Below are 21194 nucleotides of genomic sequence, written 5' to 3' on the forward strand. Positions count from 1 at the left end.
GAGGTAAAAAGCCACAAGTTGTGATGGACTAACCTATCTGGCATTGATTCGTATCTTAAGATGTCAATACCAAAAAGAATCAGATGATTCAAGATTTAAGTGATATATAAGAATGCTTTGGCCATCCCATATTGCACATATTATCTTATGAGGTTTGTACAGGGGAACAAATCTACACTTTATTTAAGCATGCTCCTAACGTTCTGGATCAGAGAGCAACAGCTTTAACGGCTCTCAAATTCAACATAAACATAAACTTCTGAGTTGGAGAAACTAAAATGTGTTAATCTTAATCTTGTCTTTATAATGTTACATAATACTCCTCCACTTCTGACATTTATGAAGCAGAGAACAGTCACTCCGGGTCACCGGAGGTAGAGGAGACTGCACCGTGCCTGTTGAAAGAAGCCTTTTCAGTCATGCAGTATTTATGTAAGAGCATGGAAAGATTGGAATTTACACATCAGAGAAATCAGCACTTAGTATTCCTGCACTGTGTCATGTGACGCTGTGGCTTGTTAACAATCAAATGGGAACATCGGAATTCATGCTGCTTCTCTCTGTCTTCCTGGTGTCTGTTTGGTCTGCCTTAATCAATCCTTATTCCTTATTTATTCAGCATTGTTGCTAACTACTCTGCATTATGTCATGGCAGGCCTTTGGCTTTTATTCTTTTTTTCAAGCTGCTTTTTTAAGAGTTGGTCAACGGATGAAAAATTCACCTTTTTGGTAAACTATGGCTCATTTACATTTTTTTCAGTGTTAATCAATGAATAACGCCCCAGTCACATATAATACAAACTAAAAATGGGTCCTAGTTAAATGATGACGTTATTTGTAACTTTCTGCATTTGTTAATTACAGGAGATTTGACTTGGCAGGATGGGTGTGGAGGCGTCCAAGATCCCAAACAGAGCTTGATTAGTAAAGTAATGTAATAACTTTTTCCTTAACTATTCTGCCTGCAACTCATCCCAAAGATGTGTTTTTCTCATCAGTTCTTAGTGGTGCTGACAGACATAATCAGGCTGTACTGATTTACAGATTGTACGCACAGTAAAACTTTTCAAGAACACTATCGGTGTAAATACGCATGTACAACATAGTGCATATGCAACATAAAATAATTTGATTTAGCAGATAGTGCAGTTGTCCAATTATTACGCACACTATATCTCCTGTCCTTCCTCCATTATTATAACTTTTTTTTAAATAATTTAATTTAAATGTATATTTTCTTTGATAAAAAGCCTTTCCATGTGTTTTGTAATTTAATTTGTATTCATTCATTATTCTTTTTTTAATATTTTCGTGATTTGTATTATGTTTTTCTGCACATAACTTTCAACCAATAGATAAATCTACTTAACAATCAGGTTCCAAGATCTTTTTAAATTAAGATCGTCCTGTCAGATTGTACAGTGCACATTACAGCTGCTGGTCCCAGATTCTCCTTCACTTTAACACCAGGGTCATTTTGTTTAATGTCTTGCCAGGGGTTGATATCCATATGATTTCCTCCAAGTTCATAACCATTCAAAATAAAAGCCCAGCTCGATTTAAAGAATGCACCAGCAAAACAAATGCCCTGCTTTTAATACGCAGATAAATAGCTAAAGAGGAAGTGATTATTTTAATGTTGCAGCCTCCATGATGGAGATCAACACCCGCAACATCCCTCAACATCCGTAAATATCTGTGTCAGTTTGATATGGTGAAATAAAAATAATCATATTATCTAAATTATCTTGTGGGCCAGAAATATTGTTGCCACTTGCCGACCACAGCTGTAGTTTGTCCAAGGACGAAGACGAGGACATGTGCAACTCAGTCTGAAGGCCAGCTGTTGAGGGGACGCTGCCCCGCCCCCACTGACTTCAAGGCGCTTTTTGCCTATTTATTCAGATTTAATTAATATTGAATCGTGTGTCCAAATCACACCATTTCACAATTTGAGCCTGCAACTTAACAATACACATACACAAGTGTGCAGCCAATAAGATGAATGATACGGACATTGTCTTAAAAAATACAATATATTTACCTACTGTTTAGAAAATTTAAATATGATTATTTCAGTTAATGTAAATAATCTTTAGAGTCAAGTCTGCGATTTGAGTAGAGAGTCATCTCAGTTTCATGAACAGATGCAGTTCTCTCCAATCACTGACATGCTCATTAGGTCTACAAACCTTTAGGTTGGGGGAACATATGGATATTTGGATTCAGCCTAATGCATAAACATGTAGAATCACTTCACTGTAACACTGACAGTTATGAGACCTGTGTACAATATATAGAACTGAAATCCAATGCACAATAGACAGAGATGGCAGATATCTCAAAATGTCCACGGATTCAACGAAAACTATTTGCACAGCAAAATAAAATGAGGGCGGTGTGAGAAAATCGTTTTTTTCCTAGTTGAATTACCCTTCAACACAGGGTCACTAATACCGAAGATGTTGGTCACACCTCTGCAGACATCGGTGTGAAAATACATTTTAATGTGGGCCCGCTGAGCGACGCATCCCCTCTCCTTCATGCAAAAGTGAGGAAGCACAGATTAGAAATGCGTTTGGGTGTTTTAAGAGACGGAGAAACGTGTCTCAATTCTTAAAATCTGTGGGTTTAAGTGGAAAAATATAGACAGGCACATTATTGTAAAACAGCTCGTTGACAGCTGTGGGTAATTCAGTGACGGGAGGATATGTGAGCATAGTGACAGGATCCATGCGTACAACTATATGCAGTTCATAGGAAGGAACAGCTATTGTGAAGAAAAAACATCATACGTACAAGCAGCTACAGAGGAGGCCCGTGCAAAAGCTGTAGCGCATATGGTGTGTAGGTGGACACCAGACATTTCCAAATGAATGTGCTCGGCATCCATTATCCTCTCAAGGTGTGTATTTCTACTGTAACTCTCTAGAACTTTAGCGAGAGCAAAGCCACGCTTCTGCCGCTGACACATTTGCACGACGACTGTTTCGATGAACCTCTGATGAAAGTCCACGCAGACACTGGCACAAAAGTCCCTCCTGTCCTTGTGACACCACCGCACGCTGCTCTCACCGGGGCGCTGCTTTTTGTCATTCGTTTAGCATACATTCCCTTTTCATGTGCACCTCTTGTAGTCCGACTGTCGCCTCTCCTGACGCCATCACACTGTGACACGGGGCGGCACTGTGCGGCCGCTCAGAGCAACGTGGACTCGGGGATTGATTTCTTTGCATCAAAAGGCGCAGGACTCCACATCCAAAAGCCCTTTCATCTGAATACCGAACACAAAGGTGGGGAATAGGGGAACATTTTATATTTTACTGCTATGTGTCTTTTTTTTGTGGGGGCGGTGGGTGTGAGTGCAAACAGCTTGAGGCCAGTTCCGGCTGTGATTACGCTCCACTGTCCCGCAGTTCCCTTATTTAATTTCAGTGGATACTGCAGATGCGTGTTATCTATCAGGCCTCTCATGGCATGATCCCTTCACACTTTTTACCCCAGAAAATCCAGTTTTACTGCCATGGCTGCTTGTTTCTTCATCTGGAAGTTTGCGTGCAACCCCCCCACCCCTTCTGCCCTGTCTACTGTAACACTCCGTCCCTCTCTCCTTGCCCCAGGTCCCTCCACATGCTGCAGGTAGTAGACACACCCTGGGGACTCGCACGCCCAAACCCAGCCATCTGTCACCCACATACAAGCTCCATGTATGCCTGCACAGCCGGGTGTGTCTGTTCGGGGCTCAGATCTGGGTATCGTCCCTGCGGCCACTCAGCTGGTTGTCCACTCGGGGGTAGAGAGAGAGAGAGAGAGTGCACTTGCATTTGTGCGTACCCTCATGTTATCCTCCCCCATGTATGTGTGTGGGGCTATCGGATCTGTGTGCTCCCACATGCGCATCTGCATCATGTGGCCCCGGGAAGGAGCTTTGAGCCTTTTGGGAGCAGGTTCAGGGAGGCTTCAGGGAATGAGTGTGCAAAGCTGTCACATGGATTTGTGTCCATCACGGCCTCGTTTGGCCCCAGGGCCGTGACAGAAGATCAGAAGAGAGTTTCTACAAAGGAGCAGCAGATAGAGCCCAACTAACCCACTTCTAAAGTAGAGCAGTGACAGAGATTGGGGCGGCGGGGATGGCGGTGGTGGTGGTGGGGGGGGGGGCTTCTTGGGGCTTGCAATTGTCTGGTATTTTTACAGTTGCATTGTATGAACTATCTTATATGTGATTGTGGCACATTCAATACGACATTGTTATTTGGGTTTTTCCTCATTCTACGAGTGCATAGTTTGTCCTGCTGCGAAGGTCAGCCATACCGCAGTGTTCCTATTTATAAACGTGTTTATCATACAATAGCCTCATTTAAGCCTCGGATAGTGCAGTCGAGCAAGGCGACAATAGATGACAAATAACACCGCGCCTCCCGGACAGCGCCTATGCCTTTGATTGGGCTTTGTTCCAACTTCATTCACTCTTTATTTGCAATAATGTCAGAGCCGCCTGCAACAATTGCGAGGCGATATACAGGCATGAGCACCCTATGAAAGGAAGCATTGCTGTACTCAGAGTATACAGTACAAGGCCAACCTTTCCTCCTGAGATTCACTCAGCACTGGGTGTGTGCGCGTGTTTGTGTGTACATGCGTGTGTGAACAACACCGACAAATAGCTCTACCTCCCTCGTGCTCCACTTCTTTCTCCCCATTCCCCTCCCTCCTACTTTTAACTAATCATCGGGTTTCTCGCTCCTGTATTTATTTGTACTTATCAGCGAAATGAAACACACCAATGATGAAATGAATTTAGCATGGCGTGAAGGAGAAAACAGTGCCATGTGCTTGTAAACGCTTGACACTTTACTCCCACTGAAATGGCTTGTACATAGTAAGAACTGAAGCCTTCTGTGCATGTGTGTGTGGCTGTAAATGAGTGTGTGTTCGTGGCTGCAAGTGTGTGTGTGCGTGTGTGCGTGCCGGGATGACAAGAAGATGAGAGAAGACAGACACAACAGTTGCATCATGAATGTAACGTCGGAGCCATTTATGATTTATTTATGCATCTTATTTGCTTCTGGGGTAGAGATGTTTTGCTAACAGAGAGAAATATGTATGACTGCGGGGGAATACAGAACAGATGGATGGATGGATTCAACAAGAAACAGAAGAAATAATGAATTAATCAATTTGTCGCTGATTCGAGCTACTGGAGAGTCGTACAGTTAAAAGAATGGTTCCTTATATTGGGAAGGACATTTGTTCTCTCTCATACCAAGAGTTCGATGACATGATCGATACCATTTTTATATCTGTCCAATAAATACAAAGGTGCAGTCAGTTAGCATCACTTAGCATAAAGACTGGGAACAGGGAGAAAGATCTATCCAGGCTCTGTCTAGATGTAAAATAAACACACCTATCAACACCTCTAAATCTCACCAGCTAACGCTTTATGTTTAGTTAAACTCGTTGTTATGTGCAAGGCTGGAGCAGAGTGCTGGTGTTTAACTGGCCATGCTGCTCCTCCCACTCTGTTTGACCTCCACTTGGATCAACGTGATTGTTCTCCTGGCCATTCTGACCAATAACCCACCATGTTGGCCTATCAGCACTCAGGCACCTCTTGGTGTTTGCTCTCTCGCTGCCTTCCTCCTGTGTTGCTTTGCTGCTTATTCAATGTATGTGGAGGAAGGGTGAGGACTTTAGGTAACTTTGGGTTGCCCACTCCATTTTTCCCACACATGTAGTTTATTCTTGTCTCAACACCAAGGGCCCTGTACTAGAAGACGGATTTGCGGTTATCAGTGCAACTTCAGGTTAAGTTTGTGATCCTACGAAACTAGTTCACGTCTTATCTGGACACATCACCATGGTAACAAATGCTGAATGGCTAACCTGCTCCAGGCCAGGTTGGAGATAAGCGATCAAGCAGTATAAAAGCTCCACCCACTGACCAATCAATACCTTTCGAATCTAACATCAGCGTTCTTAGAGGATCCCATGGATTGTTAGAGTCTCTGCGGAGGACGAGGGTCTTCAGAGACCCCCACATTCCTTTGACCTACTCTGATGAGTATCTTCATGAAAGATATAGATAGACTTATACTTATATTGATGTACTGGGTGTGTTAGCGGTGGGATAACCAGACATACTTTTGTCTTCCCCTTTAAATAGGTTTATCCTATGGAATAAAATATTTATTTGGAATGGGGGATAGATAGTTTACAGATTTACCTGGTGACAGCCCCCCCTCTATCTCTCTCAGCTTTCACCAAAAATGACTCTACACTGTTGCACGGTGCACACTCTGTGAGGAAGGACAAGGGAAGTTTAAAACAATATCCGGTTGGTTAAGTCGATGCCCGCCTCTGACACACCCAGTATACACACCCAGTATACTGGCTCAATCTCTCCCTGTTTCCAGATGCATCAGACATATCCTGTCAGCAGAAAACCAAAAGCGCAGGCATGGCGCATGCAAATAGGTCCATATGGCATTATAAAGTAGACATAGGTTTTTATTGGCTCTTGCTCCGATCGGCAGAGATTGAAACAAGACACCCGGGCGAATGTGTTATATTGGCATGACGGCGAGGTGAGAGCCCGTCCTATTTGGTGCGTTTGTGACATCAAACACACCGAGGGGAAAAAAACTCCTCCACTGACCATCGGTTAAAAGACCTGCGTATACCCACTAATTTGGTGCCAAAGAGGTATGCATTGCCTGGATTTTTGCTCCTGAAGAGTCGTTAACATCAAGCATTCATTCAAAGCAAATAAGAAGAAAATAACAACATGCAATACACTGCAGATATACACAGGATAGATTCACATGGTGTGTGCAAATTAATGGCTGAACACAGTGATGAAGCAAGCAGCGGAGCTTTCAAGCTGTACCTGCCTTCGCCTCCGGTGCCAAACCACACGCTGTATACAGTATTAATGGTGCCCTTTTTCTCTGGAGCACGGCAACGAGGTAAGTCAGGCCCACTGTGCTTTCAGCTTTTAATTGCATGACTCACAGCAGCTTAACAGGCAAAGTGTGGGGGAACACACATCAGGTGTGATGCAGAAGTTGTTATCTTTCAAGAGGGATTGAATCAACATTGTTTGAGATGAACTGGCTGAGTGGCAGCATTCTTGGAATTGTTCAGTGACAGAAATCTCCCACAGTGATACACAGGAAAGTGGTGTATCCATGGCAATTAAGCAAAACATCCCTGTAGTTTATCTATATTCACATGTGAACTTTTCTATCGCGTTCCGAAGGTGACAAATATTGACTCTCGGATCTGTGCTCATCTCGCTCTTTCTACAGAAATAGAAGATGAAAGTCAAATTCATTTGGAAAGAAGTACAAAAAGTGTGATCTTTTGTTCTTTTGTCTTAAATTCTTGCAGATTTCACCTTTGCTTAATGATTATCTTTCATCATTAGAGGAGACGCTTATGGGAAATTATTATCCATTTGTTTATCTCCTAGCAACTCTTTCTCACCTTTTCTCCTCAGTCTATTGATTCTGTCAAAAGACAGAAACTTTAACAGCAATTATAGAAGTATTCACGGAGCATTAAAATACAAACTTTGTGAGCATTTGTCTGTAGATTTGTTACTGCTCATATGTTTTAAAAGTAGAAATTGAGGATTGAAATATGAGGCAGAGCTATACAGATAGGCTTCACCGGAGTAAACCCGTGGTTATTTAATGAGTGGTTTAACTGCTGGATGGACAAAATACATTTTAGACACTGTACTTAAATCTATCATATAATATTAGATATGGTTGAGATCTGGGGACATGAGAAGTAACTATGAGTCACACCATTTACTCCTCATCAAACCATCCAGTGTATGTGTGTGTGGGCTGTGGTTTGGGTTTTCTGTTTTAACAACCTTTCCCTCTTTACATTCAAACTCCAAAATCCTGATAAACTCTTTTATACATGTCACAGAGCTTAGTAAGACTGTGTCTAGTAAGGATAAACAACAGTTATCTACTAGTACACTGCATGACAGCTGTATACTAGTATGTTATATACTTTACAGATATATGTTTATATACATGGACCTACAAACTTCTTAAGCCTTTGGAGTCCCGGGCTATTTTGGTCTTATTGTCATGTTTTCGATTTTGCGTTCATACACTACGTTAAAAATGTTTACCATGCCATTGTTTGGTATCTAAACTTTTAGCACCACAATGTCTACATGACCAGACAAGTAATTTTTCACTTCGACAAAATATATCAACATTTTGGACCCCAAAACACATCAAAACCTTAAAATCCAATTTGTAAAATTGAGTTGTTTTTTTAAATGTGAAACCCACAAAGACGCTCATAGATGCATTTTGCAAGTTGAAAATGTAAATATAGATTGTAAATTTGAAAAGATAATTGTAAAACTGATATTACATCAATTTCTTTCATTGTAGTGTTTATACTATCATATCTCTGTTTTTTACTTGACCTATCAACACCAAACACAAAACAATTCACAGTTTAAATTCGACGATTCTACTGAGGTTTCGACTGAAGCTCTGCCCATGGTTTTGTTCTGTGACATCTTGGACCAGTCATGTGGTTAGACTGGCGTAATCGGTAACTCCTGGGAGAATTAACTTAAAAAAAAAAACTAAACTACATTAAAAGAACGTAGAAAGAAAAAAAAAAGAACATAGCGACAGGTATCATGTGGAGATCATAAGAACTGTGATTAGCTCTCATGGTCTACTTGTGTTTACTTATACAGATTGCTTAGAGCTTAGAGCGCATGTTTACTGGCTCTCACAGATGGCTCACATTTAAGACAGACTTAGTATGTTTCTTATTTTTTTAGTTACCACAGACACGGTTGAAGATCTGTTGCAATAAAAACTTGCCACAAAATTGCCACAGCAAATGTTTTTCTTGCTGTGATTCTCGTTCTATTTCACCTAGAATGTAAAGTCGAGTATCCAATGTGCATTACACGGCTTGACAACATTACATACAGCTTGTTGAGCTGCTGCTACAGCATTCGACATGTGATATCATACGCTGATCTATAATTTATTCCTACTCCAGAGGCAGTTTCTGCATGTTGGAGAGTGGAACAGGGCGGACAGAAGTTCAGCTGCGATAGGAGACTTTGAACGTGATGTGAGTGTGTGTGTATGTGTGTGGGACACATGATCCAGGTGATAGATGAGCATAATCTCTGCTGTTGAAACAGGAGTCCTTGCGTCAGACATAGATTAATGGGGCTGTTGACTGGCTGAAGTGGCTCGTTGTAGTCACCAGCTTCCGCCCCTTGATCTCGGTTTGGGCTCTTTTTAAAATGGCCACAGAGCTGCCACTCCCAGTCAGCGGCGAAAACTAGTCCAGGATCAAAACACAAACCCCCGCCGCAGGAGACAATCGATCAAAGTCCATGTACGTTTCCTGATTTCCAGTTGTAAAGCTAAGCGTGCTCTGTGAAGTGCAAACGAAAGCCATGTACATCCATGATTGATGTCTCTTTTTTATTTATTTATGTACACTGGGGGACTTCTAAATAAGACATGGACTCTGAAAGTCCCAGGTTAACTATGGCAGCCGAAATGAAACTACATTCAGCGATGCTTCTCTTCTCAAACTCCCTGCCAAGTTTGAGGGGGTTGTTTGGATTCTGCAGCCAATTATGCGTGAACTCAATTACAGCAGCACAGCACTTAGGATTTTCATGTGACTGTGAAGGGCAGGATCTTCATCTCTTCTCTCAAAACATCACCTGCCTCTCTTACCTGGGGGTTATAAAACAGTCTGTGAGTCTGCTCAACTCAACAGGGAATAAGCCAAACAAGGAGCGGAGCTTATCAGCCAATATTAGCACATTTTCCAGTGGGAAAACTCTCACATCAGTTTATCATCCCACAATGTTTTCCTCAGGAAAACTGCCAACTGCATTAACTGATCTGCTCTACTGTCGCACAGCACTCTGCACACATTATTAAGTCCATTGCACAGGACTGTAGATGTGATCTATAGCTCAGAAATATAAAAGTAGAGCAGGACGATTGCAGGACAATGTGTCAGTGCCAGATGAACCTTGTTCCTGTTCTGTAGAGTGAATTTCGATCACATTTACCATTATCTCATGCTGCGTCATTGCCACAAGTTTAACAATTGTACAGAACCACTTATTAATATAAGTATGGCTTGATCAGGTTGTATTGCTGAATTATGAACTCATGATATGTCATCCAGCAAATCCTGCATTAACTGATTTGGAGTGATTGTGGCAGACAAGCAGTGCAAAAGACATGAGGTTGAGGCCGACCCAACGTTATTCAACATTATAAAAAGTAATTTAAAATACCAGTACATAGAAAATTGTATTTACACTAATTTCAATACATTTCACATATTTACGGCAATTGCTCAAATTAAATGGTACTTTTTATTCAGTGTTTACATGTGACAATGTTTTAGGCCGATTTTCATTTATGTCTTAAAACTTATATTTCATGTAAAAAACTTTATTAGTTATTATTATTTAAACAATATTAGTTTATCCAGCGATGAACAATATGCATTTACAGTTTTTTATTTACTGATTTATAATTTTAGCCATATTTTAAATTCATTAAATGATGTTCTTCAACAAGCTATAGTCTTATAACATAAAAAAAACATCTAAGCATTTATTTTTAAACTCTCACGTTTAAAAGCCTCTGATAAAAATTAAACAAAGGAATTAATTCATGCAAACTCTTTAATATTATAATTGGTTACATAAACCTCTTGTGGGTTCATATCTATGTTATTATAAATCCCTTCTTTTTAATCTTTCTTTAATCTCAATTTATGTAAATTACTTGTGAGGAATGAAATAACTTTTTATCATTTCTTTCTGACTCTTACTGTTTTACATCACCTGGAGAACTGTTAAATGGTTACAAAATGTATTTGTCAAAAAAGATATGACAATGACATTCATATTGTTGCATATTTTCCGATGTCACTCCCTGTGTTCTCTGTTGCTCCTGGTGAAACATCTTGTCATTTCCCGACCTTGTCGCTTATCAACTGTAGGGTAAAAACAATTCCAAGATACCCAATCACAAATCAATAGTTTGTGTAGTGCCTACAGCAATCTGACAACTTTGAAAGTCAGATAGTGTGTACACAGCCTTGATGGATATATTTTTTTCTCTTTTAATTTCCAATCAATCACGGGTCATGGTCAGTAAATCAACTGAGCCTTAAGGCTTTGAATCGCATCAAGACAATTTCTAATGTGGAGATCATTGAATAACAATCAGTTAAATGTTATTAAAGCAATCAAACCTTTTAGAGGTTTGAGGTTTTGCCTTGTGTCATCCTTGAAAAGTCTTTTCAATGAACATCGTGAGCATGTAAGTCTCTGCGCAAAACCAAGCACGATTCTTCAATCCCCCATTGAAAAGGCAAACCTTGAAACACTCGACAAGTACTAAATTGGATTGTGACTCTGAGATTAGAAAAGCTTTGGAGTTCTCACATTAAAAATAGGTGCACTGCCAACTGTAATTAAATAGAAATGTATGTGAGCAGATCCATCTAAAAGTTTAGTTTTGTCAAGCTGTTTCAAAACACACTTTTCTCTCAGTGACCATATTCAATGAGTTTTACATTTCTCTGTACTGGTCCTTGACTAACATAACAAACAGGAATCTTTATACAGGGTTTTTATGTAAATTAATATCTATGCATTTTGGTGTCTGTGTCTGTATTTCTGACATTCAAAGTCATGGCATCTCCCAACCATGGATTTCTCATCCACTCTCACGCAGGATAAACATAATGTGCTTCCACTCCTTTCCTCTGAAGCTCAGTACACTAAAATGCACAAATGTATGCCAATGAGAACGACCAGCCAAACAGAGCCAAGTCTTTGGGGAGTGTTGTGCGAGAGACAGCCTGGCTTTATCTCCTGCAAATAAAATGCCCAAGCTTGTGCCTTTTACCAATTTTCCCCCACAGCTGTTCAGCATGCCGATCTCTTCCAAACCAACATTCTCTGTAAATAGGCCTTGTGGCTAACCTCCCGTCTTCAGCACCTAGTTGCCCCGTCAGCACTGTGACAAGAAAATGGAAGATTTCCACAAAAAGTCGCTAGACTGCAGCACTCAAGTCTGAGCACAGTTCATAAGGCCTTCTGGACCAGTTCCCAGAATCATTTTCGAATAATTGATCTTCTGTTTTGATATTTCAAAGCACATTCCCCAGCAGTGTTTCTTCCCTGTGGGTCCATCTTAATGCAAGCATAATTAACTCTGGAAACAGACAATTAAACAGTTACAGTGTTTCGTTTTAGGTCCCAAAAAAATCTGTTGGGTTGAAATGTAAGATAAATCTGAACTCCTCTTTCTAAATTTAGCCAAATAGGACACGAGAGTCACACTGAAGTTTCATTGGGGTTAATTTCAACTTAAAGTCCAGCCAACAGCCTTTTCAAAAGTGAAATATATTCAATGGTGTATGGCTTTGCTCAAAGCTATAAAGCTAACAGTAATGACTTAAATGTGCACCTTACTGAATCAGGAAATGTGCATGGATGCTGGACATATAACTACCCCCTCTATGAAAACTGTGTCTCCTTTATTGCCCCTGATTTAGAAAAATCCTAGATCCGGCACTGATTCATGGTCCGTGGAAAAGTCCTTGCCTTCTCAGTTTCAGCATTGAAGACTGAGTTTATCACTGGGTGCTACTTTTTACCAGCTCAGTCTGTTGTGGATATGATTCAGAAAGTTACATACAGACTTAATGAGCAACACTCCCATAGGTCACCCACAAATTCTACCATATGACAATAATGTACCCCCTAGGCTTAGCTGCTGTAGTAGTTGGAGGGACCCACCTAATGACTCTGGGTCTGTTTTGCTACGAGGCGCTCGACCTGTGTGTTGTACGCCCGGGCCACTTCCTCAGACGACACAAACAGCTCCTTACTTTTCGCTCCAGTGATCACTTAAGTTCTGCGGTACTTTAGGAACCACTCCCCCGGGTCTTGATGGATGTGTGTTAAGCAGGAGTCTAAGGACTGTGCTCCTTCTTGTTTTGGCTTTAGAAAATGACTGCATCAGTCACGACTGTGACTCAGACTTTAACCAAACTCTCTCTGCAGGAAGGTTCTGCCTGAGATATCATCCTTTTTCCACGCTGTACCCCATGCAGGGTACAAAAGATAAAGTTGATGCAAAAACTTGAGGGATGTGCATAACAGGTGTTGGCTGTGTGATGGCAGAATTCACAGCAGGTTCCTTAGAACAAACCCTCTGACCCATTTGCTTAAGAAGAGTATATATTTGTTGTGAGTGCTTGCAAATTAAACAGCCCATTCCTCTATTGGCCAGCACATTTTAGTTTTACAATCAGAGGGAACACAAATTTGAATCAGAGGCTGTACCTCACACAAGTGTGGACTCATGCCACATGACTTGGTTTGACAGAGTGCTGTGGCTACTTGAAGGGAAACAAAACTAAGATTTCCTGAATAATGTCCTAACAAAAGAGCAATGAAGCCATAGCGTTAAGCTATGTGTCATTTAGAGGGGGAATATCAGTACATTTGTTTTGGCTCATTTTAATGGGCAGAATACAGACACAGTCAGTAGTGTGGTGAATAAATAAAGATTTATTTTGTAACAGGTGAAGAATGGTAAGCATGCGGGTGACTGGGGATGTCTGCAATGGAAGCAGGGAGATGGCGGATGTGCTGCGTGGCTTGGGAGCTGGCTGCAGTGAGTGGGGCTGACTGGTGTGAAAGTGGAGCGGCCCAAGGTGAGTTGGAGCAGATCCTAAGCACAGAGAGAAACAGGGAAGTACAGGACCATGGTAACTCAGACCAGAAACAAGCTACAGAGTGCACTACTACTGTGAAAAGTTGATCAATCGGACGATGAGCGACTGCAGAGCCAGTGTGTTTATACTCTGGGCTGCTGCACACTGGAGGATTTTCAACTCTTCACACATTGTAAAAATGTGGGAGACCACAGACATAATGACAGATTTAACCGATTTTTTATATTATAAACTTCAGAACACACACACTGGATGATTTGGACAGAACGTCAAGAGACTTGAAATCTCAAGGAAACTCGCAAGATTCTTCTTCTTATTATTCAGTTTTATTTAAGGGCGGTTGGCAAACAACTTTAGGTGCATCTCTGCCACCTTCTGAACTGGAGTGTGGAACGTGGTAGGGCTAAGGGCTGAATTGGGACAGTGTGACTGGTCCATACAGACAAACTTGACTTAATCTTCTTAAATAAAACCTGCTGAACAAATCTTAAACTAGCTGACTGAAGTTTTGGCAGTTACCATAAATGTGAACCAGTGCATTGGTTCTTTTGTGCATAATATGAAATGACCAACGTGCATGGTAGAAGTAAATTAACATGAAACATATCATTTATCCTTTGTTACTATGTTCAGTTTTTTTGTTATGATTATAAATAATATATACTGTACTTCTCAATAAATAACTCCACCTCTGTTGACATGTAGTTGCTTGAGAGTGAGTCAGAGGCAGGGGCAGTGGACACAGTTAGCTTTGCTGAAGTGAGTGATGAAAAGGATTTGACAGTTTAGAATAAATAGCGATGCAGTCTTCCCATTATTTTATGGAAATCTGTGTGTATATGGAATAGGTAACATTTCAGTCAAGGTAAGTGGTTAATATTAAAGAATGCTCAGAATTAGTCATCGAATCACTCAGACTTCAGATTTTTAATATGTTTGAAGATGTGATCTGGTTCCAACCACTTCCTCTGGATGAAATTACAAAATGTGCCCGTAAGTTTTCTCATGCCGGTCCAATCAGATAAAAGTGTCAAACTACCAGTTAAAAGTCAGAGGAATACAGGAAAAGACAACCTCCAAGAGCCCCTGTTACATTGTCCTGCGCTCATTAGTTCTGCTTACGCCCACGTAATAATGAAATTACAAATGTCAGTAATCATGCAGTTCATGCAGGGCAGATAACAGGGGTGGAGGAAGTATTCAGATGCTTTACCTGAGTAAAAGTATGAATACCCCACTGTAAAAATACTCTGTGACAAGTAAAAGTCTTGCATTTGTAACATTACTTCAGTAAAAGTGTCAGTATAATCAGGTAAATGTACTCAATGCAGATAAAGGTAATAAGATAATTATTACTCGTGCAATAATGTCAAAGCAGGATTATTAATGTTGTAGGTGTTTGAGGTGGAGCTCCTTTTGAAATATTCCGTATTACCCTGAAGAAAATATTTATTTTCTTCATTGATTAAGCTGCTTATTATTCTATCTATTGATCCATTGATTGGTTTGTATTTGTAATATTTACAAATACTATCACAACTTCCCAGAGTGTCTCTTCTCCAAAACAGTCCAAATCTCAAAATTGTAAGAAAAGAAAAATCTAAATTATTAAAATACTTAAGGTTAAATAGCCAACAGCAGCAAACATGTGGTAAGAAGTAAACACTTTTTAAAAAGTGTTGATGCTTTGGGTGAATTAATACTGTCATGATTCTGTCAAGTGTTTCTTTTACCAGAACTGTTTGAAAGACTTTCTGTTGTGTGGAACTCAAAAAACTTTTTGTTTTGGAGTATTATCTTGTTTATATCTTTTTTGGCACTTTTGAGTTCTTTATCTATTGTTTTACTTCAAAACTTATTTTCCTTGGGTGTCTTTCTCACTTTAATTCATTTCTTTCTCTGGTTTCCATGCTTTGTTGGAAACCTGGTCCGCCTTCATTAGTTTTACCTGTGTCTTGTTAACTCTTGTATTTAATCCCTGTCTTTCCTCTTTGCTACTCTGTCTCATCATTTTGTCTTTGACTGTTCCACTGTGTTTTTTTTCCCTTCGTCCTTGTGTGTTTGAGCAACTTAAGTTATTTTGACCTTGCTTCTTTGTGTTTTGGAACCTTTGTTGCCTTTGACTGCTTTACTGTGAACTGCAACATCAAAATCAAAGATTTAGTTTGTTCTGTCCTCTTGAGTCGTCTGCCTTTGGGTCCTTAGCCACTCTTGAACATGACAAAAATATTATTATGCTGTTTTATTGTTCCGCTGTAAATGGCATTATATTTGGTGAAGAGCGTATCATGACTTGTTTAGGACCCAGGACTTAAATCAGGACTTGAGTGGATAAATGATTTGGTCCCACCTCAAATTACAGCTGTACTTCTGTGTTACAATGATGGCAATAGACTACTATAGCACTGTGCAATGTCAGCCCGTTTTTGACCTGATTTCTGAGATGTGCAACACATTTTAAAGTCCGACCGAATTTTAAGTATAGTCATTTGTTGTGCAGTGTACAGGGAGGTGCGAGGAGCGATCAGATGCTCAGTTGGTCATCTTCAGGCTCTGCACAGTGGAAGCATCGTCACAAGTCGATTCCACAAATCGTTTCCAATACCGTGTCTGCATGAAATGCTAAAACACAATAGTACGACATTGAGTTTATGGCAGGAAGCAACTGCACAGCCGGAAAGAAAGAAGGGGGAGTGATTCTTATGGTGCAGTAATCACAGTGTAGCTAGTGATCAATTGAAAATAATGGCCTCAAACGTTTACTTTCTTTCTGCAATTAAGCCAAACCAAAATGCATCACACAGAATGACACACATGATCAAGGCAAAAAAACTCTTCCTTGTTAGCAAACAAACTTTATTTTCTCTAAAAAAACCACCAGGCAATGTACAGTGTGAGCAGACAATCAGGCCTTTCAGTGGCTTTCCCTCTCAGTCATTAAATCTAACGACAACATTTGTAAAGTCGTACAGTGCATGCCCAGTTCCACTATATGGAAGCCTTCTACTGAGCCTTAGACAACTCCATTCATAACAGACATTCAACATGCAAGGGAACTGGTTTTGTGCTGCTGCTAATCGTGACAATAATCTCCAGGCAGCAGCAGCAGTGAGCATCATAACTACACCACACGCAGGCTTCTTTGTCAACACACAGTGTTCGGTTGTGAGGAAACATTAGGCACTGGCCTCTCGTTGGCTCCATCAAAGCTGCAGGCAATGCAAATGGGGAATTTAACAGTGAACACAACATTTTAACACGGATTTTTCAGACAACTAAAACAGTCAGTCTCATTATCGGGGAAAGTAACGTCCCTTACAGGATGCTGAAAGCACCATTTGAAAAACAGGGACTCCGCTGATTTAATCTGGACGTCGACTCGTATCTTTTCATTGCCAGAGTAATTTAAAGCATTGCTCTAAGTGTCGTAAACAATGTTAGGGCTCTTTGATTTCACAGCTGAAAGGGAAAATTGAGATTAATGTATTGCTACTGTGATTCAGGTCCACTCAAACAAACCTCGAAAAGACACAAACACACACACACACACACACACACACACACACACACACACACACTCACGGATGTACACAAAAAAAACTCAAGACTGTCTCTCATGAGGTTATGCTTGTTTGATTAAAAAAGACTGCTAGTGGGCATGACTTGTGTGTGTGTATTTGCAGGGCTGTACCTTAGAGATCTGTTAAGACAAGTGACTTTGTAGAGGTGTGGTTGATCTGTAAAATTGAATGTGCATGTTTTTTCTCTCTGTGTGTGTGTGTGTGTGTGTGTGTGTGTGGGATCTGAGGATGATGGTCCTGTCTAAAGCCTGGCCGTGCTCCTGGTCATGCCATTCCTGCTCAGCAGAAAGTAGCCCTTCATGAATAATGTTGAATACAGACTGTGACAAACATCATGCCCCGGAGAATATTGAAGATCAAACACCACGTTGACACCTCAGTGTGTGTCGGTGTGTGTGAGTGTGCGGTTGCCCACATTAAGCGACTTTAACCACAGCTACTGAGTATGCACATGCCTCAGAGAGCAAGAAGAATAAAACAAGCATGACACCTTAACGCTTGCATGACTGTGCCTGTGTGTGCATGCGTGCGTGCGTGTGTGTGTGTGTGTGTGCATGTATGTGTGTGTCTACCCAAATCAAGCCACCGTAGCACAGCTGTATTTGGGCTAAAGCAACAGGAGATGAAAAGCCGTGCCCTGGTCTCTTGGAAACAGCGCTGTGCTTCAACTCTCCGAGGACTGTCACATACAAACCAACAGACCAGCCTGTCATCAACAATGGATTAAACCCATTCATCCGGAGCATTATGTTTCTCAAGACTTTACCAGTTCAGTGGGAGTGCACCAGTGTAGTGCTCGCTGAGTGACGGCCCTTCTGGGGAGAGTGATTTTATATTGAACAGTGAAACTTCAATATTGATAATGATGCTGCTTTGTTCTGTGCTGCTCCAATGAGCTCACTTAAGCTCCCCACCATTTTATCTCTGTTCTCCGTCCAGCGTTTTGTGGTCCGTATGAGCAGATAAATCCTGTTCACATGTTTCTGGTGGAATTATTTGTGACGGAAAACCAGAAGTTTCTTGTTGGATTTTCCCCTTAAAGATGCTACCTAGTTTCTATTTGAAAATTGGAAGGGCTGCTGCAGTGGTAAAGGCCAGATCCCATCTCCCTACTTGAGCACAGACTAGTGGCCTATATAAAGATGACACGTCTCCACTTCCTCCCACTGTCCAAAAATGAAGCCAAAATATATTGCACACGTTCGTTAACAGGTTGCACATCTAGAGCCAGACTCTGAGCAGGAGTCATCGGGAGGTGGACCTGTGACAGGAATTGACCAATCACAAGTCTTTTTTCATAGCATCAAATAATTAAAACCAAACGTTCTGAACAAATGGGCATTGAACATATACATCAGTGTCATGAGAACTAAATAAAATGGCAGAAATCATCGTTGAGAAAGTCTTATTGGACCATGTATTAATAAGCCAATTCCTCTATCATTACAATTGTCTTTGCTGCTTCCTTCATCTCTGTCAAACATTATCTTTTGTGTAAAAACTTTAAACATTGATACACCTCTCCATTTGTGTCAGACATTCTTTTCTCATGAATGTTGTAAATATTGTTGTTTTGTTGATGTGCTCTGCAGCACGTGGCATCTGTCCGTCCTGGGAGAGGGATCCCTCACTTGCATCTCTCTCTGAGGTTTCTGCATCGTCTTTTGGGGGGGGGGGGTAGTTTTTCCTTCCTCTTGTTGTGGGTTAAGGTCAGAGGATGTCACGCATTGTGGAGCCCCATGAGGCAAATTGTGATTTGATTAAATATGGACTATATAAATAAAATTGGTCAATGTCCCATCTAGCAACATAGTAGAGCTATGATTTATGACATATGACTCCTCAGCCAGCCACCCGGGGGCAAACAGGAGGCTTCAGAGTCACTTTTGTGGGGCTGTAAATCAGCCTTGACAACAATACATGCGGTCTAAGATGTAAAGTAACAGCAATAATATTGCTAATTGGGACGATATACACTATATGTTATTGTTAAAGGTAGGAAGAAATGAACTACAGTGACCCAGAAAATCAAGTAGCAGCCAAGTTTAAAGCCACAGGAGATCCCCTTCCCAACATATATGTTAGCTATAAGTAGACTGAAGTAGAATATGCTGTATTGAATTATGTCCCCTGCATAGCCCTCCTCATTTGGATATAACATGACAGCATGTTAATAAGTCCTGCTGTGTACTCAAAATGAAGACATGTGTATAGATGTGTTAAATCAGTGCAAAACTTAGATTAGGCTGAAGTGTAAACAGGCAAAACTTTACTAGTCACCACAGGGTTCGTTGTGTATTATTCATCTGCTGCACAGGATGAAGAGACTCTGCCCACGTATTGTTATAAACATAATAATGTGATGCAATTTACATCCTTAGCCTTGAGTCTGCTCCTTTATCAGTGACTCAGACACTGAGAATGTGAACGCATGTCAAACTGACATCAAAGCAGTGATCTGAGGGGCCTGACAAACATGTGTACTATTCATTTCACAGGAACAGTGTGAGCTGTCTCACTGTAAAAAAGGCATTTCTTCCGAAATAACTCAAGTGCAACAACACCACCCTCCAGTATTTTACACCATACAACCTTAAAATCCATGGCTGTGACCAGATCGCCAAAGTTAATAGCTAATCCTGCACTCGGAGCTAACTAGGAGCCATCCTTCTGGAGATAATGAGCATTTTCCACCACATATTTTCACAATTTGTGCAGCTTAGCTCACAAAAAGAATACTTGTTGAACACCTCTCTGCCCATAAGCCTGCATAAATCTCACTGTGGATCTACATCTACATTGTTTTTCCTCACGTCATATGGATACATACACTTATACCCGTCTATACCTTTCCCTCGCATTTAAAAAATCAAAATAACAAGAACATGATGTCCAAGCTCGGTGGATGAATTGAAAGAAAAATACATTTCAGTTTGATTATCAGCCGGGAAACACATTTTTGTGACAATGAACAACTTCTAATAAAGTGAAGGCAAGAGAGTGGCAATTTGCTATGAAGAATTCCAATTCAACTGAACCATTCCTTCAATATTATGAATTTTAGGAATCATTTAAATCTTAAAATTAAATGGTTACTAATCCTGATTGTGGACAATTTGTTTTATGATTTATGAAACATTTCTGACGAGCCTAAAACCAAATCTAAAAATATCTTTGGAAGTGTGCTTACTAGCACACCAAGCTCATTTCATGAGTTAAATGAACGCTTGACAGCATATTTAATCAACTCACCATTTTAAGTCCCAAGACTTGAACTCATGATGATGAATTCTGAAATTAATTTGAATGTGATAGCTAGAAATTAATTCAGTTGACCGGACACTTTGTGGTGAAATGATTAAAAAATCTTTAGATTTCTCTCGACTGATAGTAAGATTTAAAAACCACATCTCTCCTCCAAATTTCTAGGTTCTAAGCAAATCATTTTCTGTAGGAATTTGCCTGCCACCGACTATAACCAATGGATTGGAATGTGTGTCAGCTCCTTTTATGCTGAGAGCTGGTGTATTTTCACCATGCCCTTTTCAGCAGCACTGAGTTGGAGATAGACTGTCGCCAGTGGCTAGTCTTACCAAGGTGCGCGAACTCAGATTTGCCCTTTTCAATTTCTGTTCCCTCTATAGTAGAAGAATGATGCCGTATGCATTTTCTTTTATGGAGCATAGTCTTGGAGTAGTGCAGTCTCTGAGTGATATTTCTCTCTCTCCTCTTCCTGCTTTCTTTCCACCTCCTCTCACATCCCATTTTTTCCCTCCCGTCATCTACCTCAACCACATCCTTCTTAATGTTTTC

This window comes from Hippoglossus stenolepis, chromosome 2, assembly GCF_022539355.2.
Source record: "Hippoglossus stenolepis isolate QCI-W04-F060 chromosome 2, HSTE1.2, whole genome shotgun sequence".
NCBI classification, from domain to species: domain Eukaryota; kingdom Metazoa; phylum Chordata; class Actinopteri; order Pleuronectiformes; family Pleuronectidae; genus Hippoglossus; species Hippoglossus stenolepis.